Raw genomic sequence first — 14,398 nt, 5'->3', positions numbered from 1 at the left:
ATAAATGGCTCTTGCGCCCGGCGCAAATCTAAAATGGGTTGGTCTGAAGTAGCTTCATTATTCATAGGTGTGGTTTGGGCGTAACGTGAAATAAACCAATCAGAGCGTCATCCAACATTCCCTTTAAAAGCAGGTGCGCAAGTTCCATTATGGATTGCTATTATTATGGCGTATTTACCAGGCGCACGCCAGGAGCGGTTCACAGCCGAGGAGACTGATGTTCTTGTAAGAGCAGTGAAAGACAGAGAAGTTGTGTTGTATGGGGATGGGAGAAACCCACCCAAAATAGCGTCGGTTAAACAGGCATGGGAGGAAATAGCCACAATTGTTTCATCGATTTTTTTTCCTGGTTCCTGACGGACAAACCAATTTGTCAGATGTCCTTATATACATATATGACCTCAAACATGTCTGATCCTTAATTACTACAATTAGCCTGAATAATTTCAAAGCTAGATTTATGCCTATTATTTCTTCGTGGCACACCACAATGATTTCCGTCATCTCAAGTGTTAATATTTTTTTAGTGTAACAATTTATGATTTGCAAAAATAACTGTTGCATCTGTGTAGATTACATGAGCAAAGTGTATGCGCGTTGTGCACGCTATACATTATGGTCAAGCATGCGCCCTTAAAATAGCATAAGGAACAACGCGCAACGCGCCACTGACTTTAGACTAGGTTTTTTCTGGTCAGTGGCGCAATTGTTTAATGGAACAGCAAAATAGCACCAGGGATTGTTTGCGCCGGAACACGCCTCCTTTTTTGCGCTGAACCGCCCAGGGAGCGCAAGTTCATTCACTAGTTTAGCGACGTGCTTCTGTGGAGGGAAAAGCGCGCTTTGCGCAGGTGCAAAATAGGAATGACACATGCGTCGGTGTACAAAGTCAATTGCGCTGGGTGCAAGATAGGGCCCCATGAGTCTATGCTCAGCAACGAGCCAAAGTAGCTCTTGTGATTGGCTGAAATTCTCTAATCTCTAAACAGTCCCGCCCACTACCTCTACAGATGCACAAATCACTTTTGAACCAAATATCTCGGTGCAAAAGGGAGAGCGCGAAACTTGTCACTTGAAAGCGAAAAACATTGTTTGAGATTCATCGCAGCAGATTCAAGCAGATGTAGTTATGTACTTTGTGTTTGTGTTAGAAAAATATACAAGACATTTCTGAGAAAATATTCTACAAGTGTGCAACTCTCATTGGATGAATTCACGTATTGATTTGCGGATGTTCAACATTTCTCCACGACTTCACATTTCTTGATGCGGGCGTGTAAATGCGTTTTGCACCACATTCACTGCAGCAATTGTTTCAAAAATGTGAGCGTATGAGTTTTTAAATGTGTGATTTGTAGAATAGGATTTGTGCACCTGCAATGAAGAATTTGAGAAGGTGTAACTGTTGTGTTATGTTTGTGGGAGAGAAAAAAAGTCTACAGGTTTGCAACTCTTAAAACATTTATCTCTGTGACTTCAAATTTACTGATACACATGTGTGGCTTTTCTTTACAACTACAAATCGCACTGTCACAGGTGTTCAGTTGTTTTGAATCAAAAATACCTTCATACCAACCCCCCTCCCCTCCCCGTGTTCTCTCGCGTCTGCGTTTACAAGTGCACAAGTCAGTTTTGCAACAGGAGTATCGCAAAAAGAGTAGCAAAAGTCAAAGCGCCAGGAATTGAACTTGTACTGCCAGATCTGAGAGGTTGTAAGCGCCGACTTGAGGTTGTACAGCGAAACTGAAGTAAAGTGCAAAATACACACATTTGTGTCTGTCATTTTGTACATGTGAATGACATTTTACACATTTGTAACTTTTAATCTGCAAGTTCAGCTTTAAACAGGGGTGTTTTGATCATTGTCTGTGTGTGCAAATCGAAAGATTCAGCTTTTCACATCAGGGTCGTGAGTGTAAATTTCAATTTACAAATACAAATATTAATATGACAAGTTCTCAAATTCCAACTTACAACCAGTGTTGGGTGTAACGCGTTACAAAGTAACGCGTTACTGTAATAATATTACTTTTTTCAGTAACTAGTAGTGTAAGGCATTACTCGTCTGAAAATGGTAATATTATTACAGTTTTCCCAAGCTAGTTACTTGCGTTACATTTGCCAGTAGCACCTTCATCATACACAAGGCACACAACACAGAGAACAGAAGGGAAGGGAAGGAGGGCGTGAATGGAACAGTGATTGGTCTGGGTTTGGCACGAGGTATCATTTACCATCACTGATTGGTCGACAGCCGGCAGCAGACAGAGCGGCACGCTCAGACAGATGGGGAAAAATGGAAGCGTCAACAACGGCAAGCTCTTTTTCAGAGGAAGGTTCCCAGCAACAGAAAGCTAGTTTCGACGGGTGGAGATTCAGTAATTATTTTGTAGGAGTGTTCCGATCACGATCGGCCGCTCGTTAATGCGCATCTCAGTAAAGCCGGTTCTCTAAAGCGGTTTATTCCATCAGGTGCGTGAACCATATGTTCATACAACCGTGCCAATAAACGCTGAAAATGAACGTGGATTTGCGCATCTTCTCAGTTAATAACGGCTCTGTGTAGTAACAGCTGCTCTATGTGAAATCACGCACCTGATGGAATTAACCGCTGATTAGAGAACAGGTGTACTGACGAGCAGTAATATAAGTGAGTTGTGTAAACAGTGATTTATGTGACTTCAATTATTTCTTATTAAACTGAAATCGAAAAGTAAAAAGTATTTTTTGGAAAAACCACATCCTGGTGTTAGTCTTCATATGCTGCTGAATAGTGTTAACACGGATATAGAAAAATAAGGAGTGCAAGAGATTGATTCCTAATGTCAGTTTATTTTTAATTAATACTACAGTAGTTCTGTTCCCTTTACATCTTTAACTACCCGTTAATTTATCAATTGAATGGGTGACCTATCCTCATTAATAGAGCAAACATTTGCCCCCCCTGAGAGAATTGGCAGGAGCCGCCACTGATAAAGACCCTAAAGAACACTCCTCCTTTGTATGTTCTCCCTCCATCTGATGCATCTCAGGCAATCATAGAGTAATTAAGAAAAAAAGATGTAACTAGTAATATAACTAGTAATATAACTAGTTACTTTCTCCAGGGAGTAATAAAGTAAAGTAAGGCATTACTATTTTTGAGAGTAATATGTAATATGTAATATATTACTTTTTTGAGTAACTAGCCCCAACACTGCTTACAACCTCTCGAGTTTTGCAACTGATTTACCTTCATACATTAACATCACAAGTGGTTTGGCCTTGTTGGGGCCCACGTTTTCACGTGTTTATCAAGCCCCAAGCCCTTTACCTTATATGAGCTATCACTTTTAGAATTTGTATCAAGGGCATGTCTTGATACAATATGATATAAACCAGCTTCAGTCTGGTTTATTTATGAAGTTATAAGAGAAACAATGTGGCAAGACAAGCATCTGAATGAGAGCGAGAGACCGCGATGCTAGACTAATATGTATGAGTTTATACTGATTTATAGGTCTAACTTGACAACATTTTTACTAGTTTAGTCAAACTATTGTATGCAATTATAAGAAATTAATTTCCAGCATCTTCTGCAACATTAACGTATACAAAAAGGCTAGTTAAACAACTGATATTTTTCCCTCAAAAGTAATCAGCATTTCATAACATCAGATATATTTATATACATTTTTTGTTCCTAAGGTTTTTGTTTTTCCTCTCAAAGTCAGGTTTATCTTTTAAAAAGTCAGTCATTATAATAAAAATTATTTTTGTTTTTCATTAAACAATTACAGTTTGCTCAATCTATTACATTTCTGATTTACAGTGAGTAGTGGTTCTCGGATGAACTGTTCACATTTATTTGTACGTTGTCGTATAGCTATCATGCTTCCTGCTAAATTCGTTATTCAGAGAAAGTCCTTTATTTTTTTTTTCCTGGTGTGGTTTCTGATTGATCTGATGCTGGTACTGCACTCCAGCATTTTCTGTTTAGTGATGGTGTAGGACGATCGCAACCCAGCTTCTTTGCACATTCTCTGTAGCATTTGACAGCTGATTAATGCCCAAAGGAACAGTGCTTTATCATATCTTGACATTATCTTCAAATTTCTTCTCACGTTGCAGATAGTTTTTTGCGTCAGGTGGGAGTTTGCAGAGATTTCTCTAGTGAAGAAACTGGGTACATGTGGCTTCTTCAAAGCGCCCCTCTGATTTTCCCTGTTGACCTCCAGTGGGTTTTCATTTCCTTTATATATTATTGTAGCCCAGTTTGTACTGAATACAGTGTTTTCAGACTTTAGCCATGTGTATGTTTATAAGCAACTGAAAAAAGCACAAAAGTCAGGGCATGTCAAAACTTCTCCAGGCCCTCAAAACCCGCCTTGACCTCAGAGGGTTACATGTCAACGTAATAAATTTTGTACCTTTTATCTCTTTAGTTCAAACAAGTCTGGCATAAGTTGTCGATTCCCTCTTCGTGCAAAGTGTAACTATGTCATACCACACCTTGTATAATAATCCTTTCAGGTTGCAGGGTCAAGTGGAGCAGACCACTTCAGTATTTGCTGGTCTTCTGATGAAATCGGAGGGTAATGTGATGTTCTGACTGTACCGGATCATCGAATATGTTTGAAAACTCCTTTAAAAATGTTGTTAGCGGACATAAACTCAGGGTCTTGCATTCAATTCCATGCACCGCTAAGCGGAGGTTCAATAGTGTTGGTTCGATGCCGATCGAAGACTCAAGTACCTTGTTTTCCGGACTAGAAGTCGCACTTTTTTTTCATAGTTTGGCTGGTCCTGTGACTTATCGGCAGGTGCGACTTATTTATCAAAATTAATTTGACATGAACCGAGTGAAATGAACCAAGAGAAGACATTACTGTCTACAGCCATGAGAGGGAGCTCTATGCTTTCTTTGGTAGGCTACAGGAGCACTGAGCAGCATAGAGCGCCCTCTCGCGGCTGACGGTAATGTCTTCTCTTGGTTCATTTCACTAGGTTCATATAATTGGCTATAAATAATTGGCTATAAATGCGAGTCCAAATCGGGGTGTGTAATGGCTGCACTTGTTTGGCCTGTTAATGATTCTCCTGCATCTTCATTGTCTGAGCTTTCGTAATTAATATTAAATGAAATATTCATGAAAAATGGCATGTTTGTTTATTCTTATATTAACTAACATACTCTGATTAGCTCAGTTAATAATAATAATTAAAAAAAAAATATATATATATATACATAGCACGACACCACATTCACACGTGCTATCGGAGTGTGCGCTATGAGTACGTTATAACATCTGGCTGGGTAGTTAATTTTTCTGAGGAAATATACTTTTTATTTCATAACATGTTATGAAAATGAAAAAATGGCACTGACATCAAGCTTGTTTGCATCTCATCTGACCACAGATACTGGATCGGGACAGCTCATTTTTCTCAGGCACTCTTTACTTAAAGGGATACTCCACCCTAAAATTTGAGTTTTGTCATTGATCACTTACCACCATGTCGTTCCAAACCCATAAAAGCTTTGTTCATCTTTGGAATTCAATTTAAGAGATTTTGGAGGTAAACTGGGAGGCTTATTGTGACTGCCCCATAGATTGCCAAATATTGTAAATTAGACTGTTAAAGTCCAGAGAGTATGAAAACCATTGTCACAATATTTCATCTGCCATCAGTGGTTCAACTGTTACATTATGAAGCAGTGAAATTTTTTTGTATGCAAAAAAAACAAAAGTGACTAGATAACGTTTCAATTTTTTTTTTTTATTATTGAAATGCAGTTCTTTTAGAAGATATCCATGTTAGTTCAGTAACCACCAAACAAGCAAGATGATAACGATTTACTTTATTTTTGTAAGTTTTATGGTCTTGTATGATGAAACAAAAGAGAGAAACGCCCTCCACCCAGCTTTTTGTCTCTGCACGCAGTAGAACACTAGCTCTTCAAACTCCAGCTCTTCTGCAGAAATCAATTCAGGAATCAGTTTTCAGACACACAAGCTCTTTTTATTCTGAATTAGGAATTAGTGCAGATGCCTACTCCAGGTTACAGCAGGCTGTTAAATGGGCAGAGCCAGAAAGATCAATCACAAATGTGTCCATAAGTGCTAGTCCAGCTCACACTAAATTCATCATAGCGAACCTGAAGACAGCTCCCAAATTGGAAGAGAATTTAACTTAACTTTACGGTGCACGCAAAGGACATTGAGAATAAATACAAGAGTTATGGAGGCCACTTTTTTCAAGCCAAGCTGTTCTGGTCTAAAACTAAGGTCAGTGACTGTAAACGTTATTTTACTTCAATTCAAGTTTATTTGTATAGCGCTTTACAATACGAATCGTTACAAAGCAACTTTACAGAAATTTATGTTTCTACAATATTTAGTAGCTTATGGTGGTGACTGTCAGTTTGTGCACGTTTGACAGGATTTTTAGAAAAAATTATTACAAGACGTAGTCAGCTAGACGATGAACATTATTAATATTAATAATTGTTATATGATGCAGTTACACTTGTAGCAATATTTGTTAGTTCTGTTTGTTGATTCAGGGTTAGCATCATCTGAGGTCCTCTGAGGGTCAGCATCATCTCTTCTCAGGTGTTCTGGATCCAGACTGGAGCTTGTGTAAATCCTAGCTACCCCGGGATGTAAATCCCGTGGCAAAACATAGAAACAAAATAGACATCATTAGCATAGCTGCTGATCCAACAATCTAAAATTAGTTTAACCCAAGCTAATGAATAAAGATGCACACTTGATCAGATGCAACTACACTCAGTTTAAGATGCATTATTCGAATGCTTGGTGAAAGATGTGTTTTTAATCTAGATTTAAACAGAGAGTGTGTCTGAACCCCGAACATTATCAGGAAGGCTATTCCAGAGTTTGGGAGCCAACTGTGAAAAAGCCCTACCTCCTTTAGTGGACTTTGCTATCCTAGGAACTACCAAAAGTCCAGCGTTTTGTGACCTTAGGGTGCGTGATGGGTTGTAGCGTGGTAGAAGGCTAGTTAGGTACGCTGGAGCTAAACCATTTAGGGCCTTATAGGTAAGTAATGATAATTTGTAACTGATACGGAACTTAATAGGTAGCCAGTGCAGACACTGTAAAATTGGGGTAATATGATCATATTTTCTTGACCTCGTAAGGACTCTAGCTGCTGCATTTTGGACTACCTGTTGCTTGTTTATTGACGAAGCAGGACAACCACCTAGAAGTACATTACAATAGTCCAGTCTAGAGGTCATGAATGCATGAACTAGCTTTTCTGCATCAGAAACAGATAACATGTTTCGTAGCTTGGCAATGTTTCTAAGATGGAACAATGCAGTTTTTGTAACATTGGAAATGCCTTTCAAAAGTCAAAATTGCTGTCTAATATAACACCCAGATTTCTGACTGTAGAGGAAGTAACAGTACATCCATCTAGTTGCAGATTGTAATCTACAAGATTCTGTGTAGATTCTTGAACTACTGGTCTGTTGTCTTTAAACTCTGCATCTGGATCAGAGAGAGAGAGAGTTGTATTGAGAATGTTCCTCTGTCACAGGCCAGTGTGTTTGGGGAGGTGCTGGACCTGCTCAACGGCTCCTACTCTGTGCGTTTCCTCCTGCTGTGGGTCGGTGAGGCTCAGGTGGCTGTGCATCTCAATGGAGAGAAGAGCATCATCAAAAAATTGTTCTCTTGGAAATGAAAATATTTGTATGATGGTTAAGACTTTAACCGAGAAAAGTACAGTACAGAGATGTTGGGAAATGTGTTTCAGCTAATTCCATAGTCAAAACTCATATTTTACAGATCTTACAATCTCAGTTTGCTAATTGCTAAAAATGTTGTCTTCGTTTATACACTCCAGTTTCGGCCGGGTTTTACCGAGTGATTTGTGGACTTATTTTGTCTGTAGCACCCGCAATTTTACAACCTAAAATGCAACCTAGTGCCTGAGAGACAAACATGTTTTTTAGCCCTGTACGATGAAGACCATCACAGACATATGTTTAATTTCATGAAAGCAATGGCCAATCAGAGGCATTCAAGTTAGACATAACTTTGTGAGATTGCAATGATGTAACAGCTTTTAATGGTTATAAATATAATTTGATAAATAGACTGCATTAAGCAATGGAAATGCATACTGATAGATTTATAGAAAAATATTTTGATTATAATTTTGCAATTATTTGTTGCAAACAAGTAATGACTTGTCAATCTTGTTGTTCTCTTACCATGTACTGCTATTCTTGTTGTGGTGAAAAAGCATTTGTTTTGCAGCATTGCATAATATTATAATTAAAAACAGTACCAGTCTCTGTGACTTTAACTATGAAGTATGCCCGTAATTTAATAACACTTGTTTAATAACAAAACAACCACAGTAAAACACTCCACCCAATTTGTGGGAACTCTCACTCTTAAGTTTAACTCATGAGTTGGCAGCCCTGCATATTATGTATACGGTAATTGTGGGGTCATATTTATTGGTGTCACTCACTGTTTTTCAGCAGTTTGTTTGAGATTACAGCGGGCGATAAGAAGCTATAGACGGTTTCAACGGGCGCACGCGCCTGGACCTAAGTTAACTTCCGGTCTGTGTTGTGTATATCGGTATGGCTGCGGTGCCATCTACAAACGCAGTTAAAGCCAAGGTGATGAGTAGACTGAAGTTGGGCTCAGGTGGCTGTGCTGCGGGATGTGTTTCTCATACATTTATTTATTTTTGGAGACTCCCCACAATTTTAAAACTGATCGATTTTCAAAAAGGCTTCGTTAAATAAACATGAGTAACGTAACGTTACATAATGTACTGCACGTTTAATAATAATAATTCCTTACATTTATGTTTAAATATCAAAACGAGGCACGGGTGTTTTTATATCGCTGTGAAGTCCCCATCCCCAGAAGTGACAACCCTCTTGCCTATACTGGAGAAGTAATGCAGAACAATTTCAAATGCACTTCACCTAAATGCACTTTGTTTTTATGAGAGAACTGTTCATTTTAAAACCTTTCTGCAGGCCAGTAGGCCTGTACATTATCATTAAATATACTCATGAGTGGGATACATTTTTGGTTTGAATTTTAATTTATACTGTGCATTGTTGCAATGTGCTTAATAAATATTTGCATCATTTGTAATTATGTATTTTTATTTTATTTTTTTAAATAAGTTATGTAATTGTAATTATCTTTGAAACTTTAATGTTAATTTATGCAATTGCAATGTCTTAATTTTAGTAAAGTTAGTACACGGTCATAGCAATAAATGCAATGGTACTAATAATTGGCATAATTTCTTTCGGTGTTTCGGTTTCGGTTTTCGGCCTTGGTTTTCTCTTTTTCGGTTTTCGGTATCGGCCAAGAATTTTCATTTCGGTGCATCCCTACTTTCCAGGATTAAAATGTAAGTTTTATGGCATGGTTGCCTTGGTAAAGTTCTCATTTTAGGGGCTAAATATCATGTTATTGTACCGGGGTCCCTTCGACCCGCGGACATGAAAAACAGCCACAGACTTGGCAACATTGGTTGGCATTTACTACACAGAGCCGTAATTCACTGACAATCTACACAAAATCGATTTTAGCACTAGCGGAATTCTATAACTACTAGAACTGCCAATAGCGGTCATTTTGACTGTTCATACCAGACAGCAGTGAATGTCATTTTTGTCATGTTATATTTACTACTACTCCTTTTTTTGTTTGTTTTACGAACCGGAATTATCTCTGAATCAGTGTCAGACAAAGTGTCGAGAGACATCGCTCTCTGCTCCTCCATCAGACTCTGTATCATCAATGTTCTCAAGCAAGGATAAAACCTTAGTGACAGTCATTTTCTTTCTTGTTGCCATTTTGACGGTAAAGCTAAGTTTTAGCTTAGCAAAAGCATACAAAACTGCCAGAGAAAGGTTGCTAGGCAACAGCTACGCACATCTTTAACGGCAGGAAAAAGTGCTGAGGAGATACAACGCCTGTAAATATGTGCGGTCAAATTGACCGCTATGGCCATTCAAGGTAGAAATACTCAACTCCTTTGTTTTGTAATTTTAATAAAATAACAATGTTAAAATAAAATTTACATTAACTTAAGAAAAGTTATGGAACTGTAGTTATATGGGTTTTATTTCAACAAAGTTATTACATTGCAATTCTTTAAAACGGTCAAAATGACTGCCTTGGTAGTTCTAGTGTTAAAATCGGTGGCGATTCTTTGCCGATTTTGAAAGCTTTTTTTTTTTTTTTTGTTAAGTTGTCGGTAGACTACGGCTCTGTGTAGTAACTGCCGCTCCACCTGAACCAGTGTTGCCAAGTCTGCGGTTGTTTTTCATGTCCGTGGTTCGAAGCAATACCAATAACGTGATATTTAGCCCCTAAAATGCGGACAACCAGAGCAGAGTTGCTTTAAGTTTTGTGCCTGGAGTGGCAAAGATTCACCCAACAACCCAACATTATGCTGCGTCCCAAGCCGGTTTTTGAGCTCGCAAGTCCAGATTTCAAACAACGATTAAAGACTTTGTACCGTTGCAGAAAAGTCTGACCAAACTTCCTGAGTATGAAGGTATTTTTGATTCTAAACAACTGAACACCTGTGGCAGTGTGATTTGTAGTTGTAAAGAAAAGCCACACATGTGTATCAGTAAATTTAAAGTCACAGAGATAAATGTTTTAAGAGTTGCAAACCTGTAGACTTTTTTTTCTCTCCCACAAACACAACACAACAGTTACACCTTCTCAAATTCTTCATTCCAGGTGCACAAATCCTATTCTACAAATCACACATTTAGAAACTCGTACGCTCACATTTTTTAAACAATTGCTGCAGTGAATGTGGTGCAAAACGCATTTACACACCCGCATCAAGAAATGTGAAGTCGTGGAGAAATGTTGAACATCCGCAAATCAATACGTGAATTCATCAAATGAGAGTTGCACACTTGCAGAATATTTTCTCAGAAATGTCTTGTATATTTTTCTAACACAAACACAAAGTACATAACTACAGCTGCTTGAATCTGCTGCGATGAATCTCAAACACTGTTTTTCGCTTTCAAGTGACAAGTTTCGCGCTCTCCCTTTTGCACCGAGATATTTGGTTCAAAAGTGATTTGTGCATCTGTAGAGGTAGTGGGCGGGACTGTTTTGAGATTAGTGAATTTCAGCCAATCAGAAGAGCTACTTTGGCTCGTTGCTGAGCATAGACTCATGGTGTCATATTCACATTGTTTTTAATGTCAAATAGTTTATCCATAATGTTAGACCATTGCTAAAAAATAATAGTTTTGTTCTTAATATAGAAAAGGCACTTTTGATTTTGTTGTAAAAAAATAAAAAATAAAAATGCTAAATGATGCTGGTTTATTTGGGCTGTGATAAATCTTTCTCTGGTAGTCCATCATCTGTGCTCTTGCTGTTGTGAAACATGTGTCCATCTTGGAGGCTGAGGAGAAATTCCTGCGAGGACCTGTCATTGATGCAAGCTACTGTAAGGATCCTATAAAGGACAAAATGTTGAAACATGACATCCTGCCATAATATATAAATAACAATTGTTTATACCACTATGCAACTTTTGCTTTTTTATTTATTTTTATCAGTGAGTGGGAGCACTTTGACAGCAGGATAAAGAAACAATTAAAGAAGAGTGGCAAGCCATAGGAGAGTCATCTACAGGAGTCATGCTGTTAAGAAATAACCAAGTCATGGTGTTAAAAAATAAATATCTTTTTTGAACAACAATGTTGTCTCTTTCTTTGAAATGACCCTTTAGAAAAGGGTTACATTGTGTTTGTCTTCATAAAATGCTGTGTAGGACATGTTTTGTTGCTGTATGACGAGCAATTGTGAATTGTACAGCAAATATTTCATTTAGGATCCATATGATTACACAGTACTGTATGTCTAATGGCCTGAATATGGTTAATATCTAAATATAACTTAATATAAATTCACAACATCACATATCAGTCAGTCTCCTGTATATAAAAACAGTTTATAAATAAACATAAATAATACATTTTACAGTAGGTCATTGGTCTGCAGCCTCCTGGACACCCTACTGGACGCATGAGGAACAACAGGGGCGTAAAACTGCTTGGGGCGTATATCTACCGGCTACAGTTCCCAAGCCTCCACCTACTCAGCAACGAGCCAAAGTAGCTCTTCTGATTGGCTGAAATTCACTAATCTCTAAACAGTCCCGCCCACTACCTCTACAGATGCACAAATCACTTTTGAACCAAATATCTCGGTGCAAAAGGGAGAGCGCGAAACTTGTCACTTGAAAGCGAAAAACAGTGTTTGAGATTCATCGCAGCAGATTCAAGCAGCTGTAGTTATGTACTTTGTGTTTGTGTTAGAAAAATATACAAGACATTTCTGAGAAAATGTTCTGCAAGTGTGCAACTCTCATTTGATGAATTCACGTATTGATTTGCGGATGTTCAACATTTCTCCACGACTTCACATTTCTTGATGCGGGTGTGTAAATGCGTTTTGCACCACATTCACTGCAGCAATTGTTTCAAAAATGTGAGCGTACGAGTTTCTAAATGTGTGATTTGTAGAATAGGATTTGTGCACCTGGAATGAAGAATTTGAGAAGGTGTAACTGTTGTGTTGTGTTTGTGGGAGAGAAAAAAAGTCTACAGGTTTGCAACTCTTAAAACATTTATCTCTTTGACTTCAAATTTACTGATACACATGTGTGGCTTTTCTTTACAACTACAAATCACACTGCCACAGGTGTTCAGTTGTTTTGAATCAAAAATACCTTCATACCTGAGTGCAAGGAATTGTAGCTAGATTATTAATTTTATTGCAACGTTACATTGTCCTAAAATCGTTTTAATTTTTTTTTACGTATCTGTAGGCAATATTATCTGTGTGTAGGGGCTGCCATTGGTGTTTCGCGTGCTGTGACGTCAGAACTCGGAGTAAATCGATTTAGTACGAGTTCACAGGTGGGAAGTCACGGGTTTGACTGCCGTTCCAGTGTACTCTTACGGGTTTAAGGTTGGAAAAACATGGGTTACTGGTTGCCTGGAACGCGGCATTAGTCACATACCGGTTGCACTTTATTTTACAGTACATGTACTTGGTGTATTTATCTAAGAAAGTTCTGGTAATACAAGGTAACTACATGGGTAGGGTTAGGTTCAGGGTTAGTACCTAGTTATTACATATTGTAATTACTATAATATGTACATGGTATGTACATGAGGAACAGGACTGTAAAATAAAGTGCTACCCACATACCTATAAATAGGAAAGCCAGTGAAACTGATAATTTTGAAGCGGTCTCTTATTGTTTTTTTTTTTTTTTTTTATAGAGCTGCATCTATTGTATATACTGTTCTATACTCCTGGACAAATTTATATAAAAAGTATTAATACTTAAGACTTCCAAGAGTCACATTGTTTGACCAATTAGTCAGTAGGGTTTTAGTGCATGTACAGTCCTGGCCAAAAGTTTTGAGAATTACATAAATATTAGTTTTCAAAAAGTTTGCTGCTAAACTGCTTTTAGATCTTTTGTTTCAGTCGTTTCTGTGATGTACTGAAATATAATTACAAGCACTTCATACGTTTCAAAGGCTTTTATCGACAATTACATGACATTTATGCAAAGAGTCAGTATTTGCAGTGTTGGCCCTTTTTCAGGACCTCTGCAATTCGACTGGGCATGCTCTCAATCAACTTCTGGGCCAAATCCTGACTGATAGCAACCCATTCTTTCATAATCACTTCTTGGAGTTTGTCAGAATTAGTGGGTTTTTGTTTGTCTACCTGCCTCTTGAGGATTGACCACAAGTTCTCAATGGGATTAAGATCTGGGAAGTTTCCAGGCCATGGACCCAAAATTTCAACATTGTGGTCCCCGAGCAACTTAGTTGTCACTTTTGCCTTATGGCACGGTGCTCCATCGTGCTGGAAAATGCATTGTTCTTCACCAAACTGTTGTTGGTTGTTGGAAGAAGTTGCTGTTGGAGGGTGTCTTGGTACCATTCTTTATTCATGGCTGTGTTTTTGGGCAGAATTGTGAGCGAGCCCACTCCCTTGGATGAGAAGCAACCCCACACATGAATGGTGCCAGGATGCTTTACTGTTGGCATGACACAGGACTGATGGTAGCGCTCACCTTTTCTTCTCCGGGCAAGCCTTTTTCCAGATGCCCCAAACAATTGGAAAGGGGCTTCATCTGAGAATATGACTTTGCCCCAGTCCTCAGCAGTCCATTCACTATACTTTCTGCAGAAGATCAATCTGTCCCTGATGTTTTTTTTTGGAGAGAAGTGGCTTCTTTGCTGACCGTCTTGACACCAGGCCATCTTCCAAAAGTCTTGGCCTCACTGTGCGTGCAGATGCGCTCACACCTGCCTGCTGCCATTCCTGAGCAAGCTCTG

This window comes from Carassius auratus, chromosome 15, assembly GCF_003368295.1.
Source record: "Carassius auratus strain Wakin chromosome 15, ASM336829v1, whole genome shotgun sequence".
In the NCBI taxonomy this organism is placed as follows: domain Eukaryota; kingdom Metazoa; phylum Chordata; class Actinopteri; order Cypriniformes; family Cyprinidae; genus Carassius; species Carassius auratus.
The sequence above is the reverse complement of the archived record's forward strand: the minus strand, read 5'-3'. Positions refer to the sequence as shown.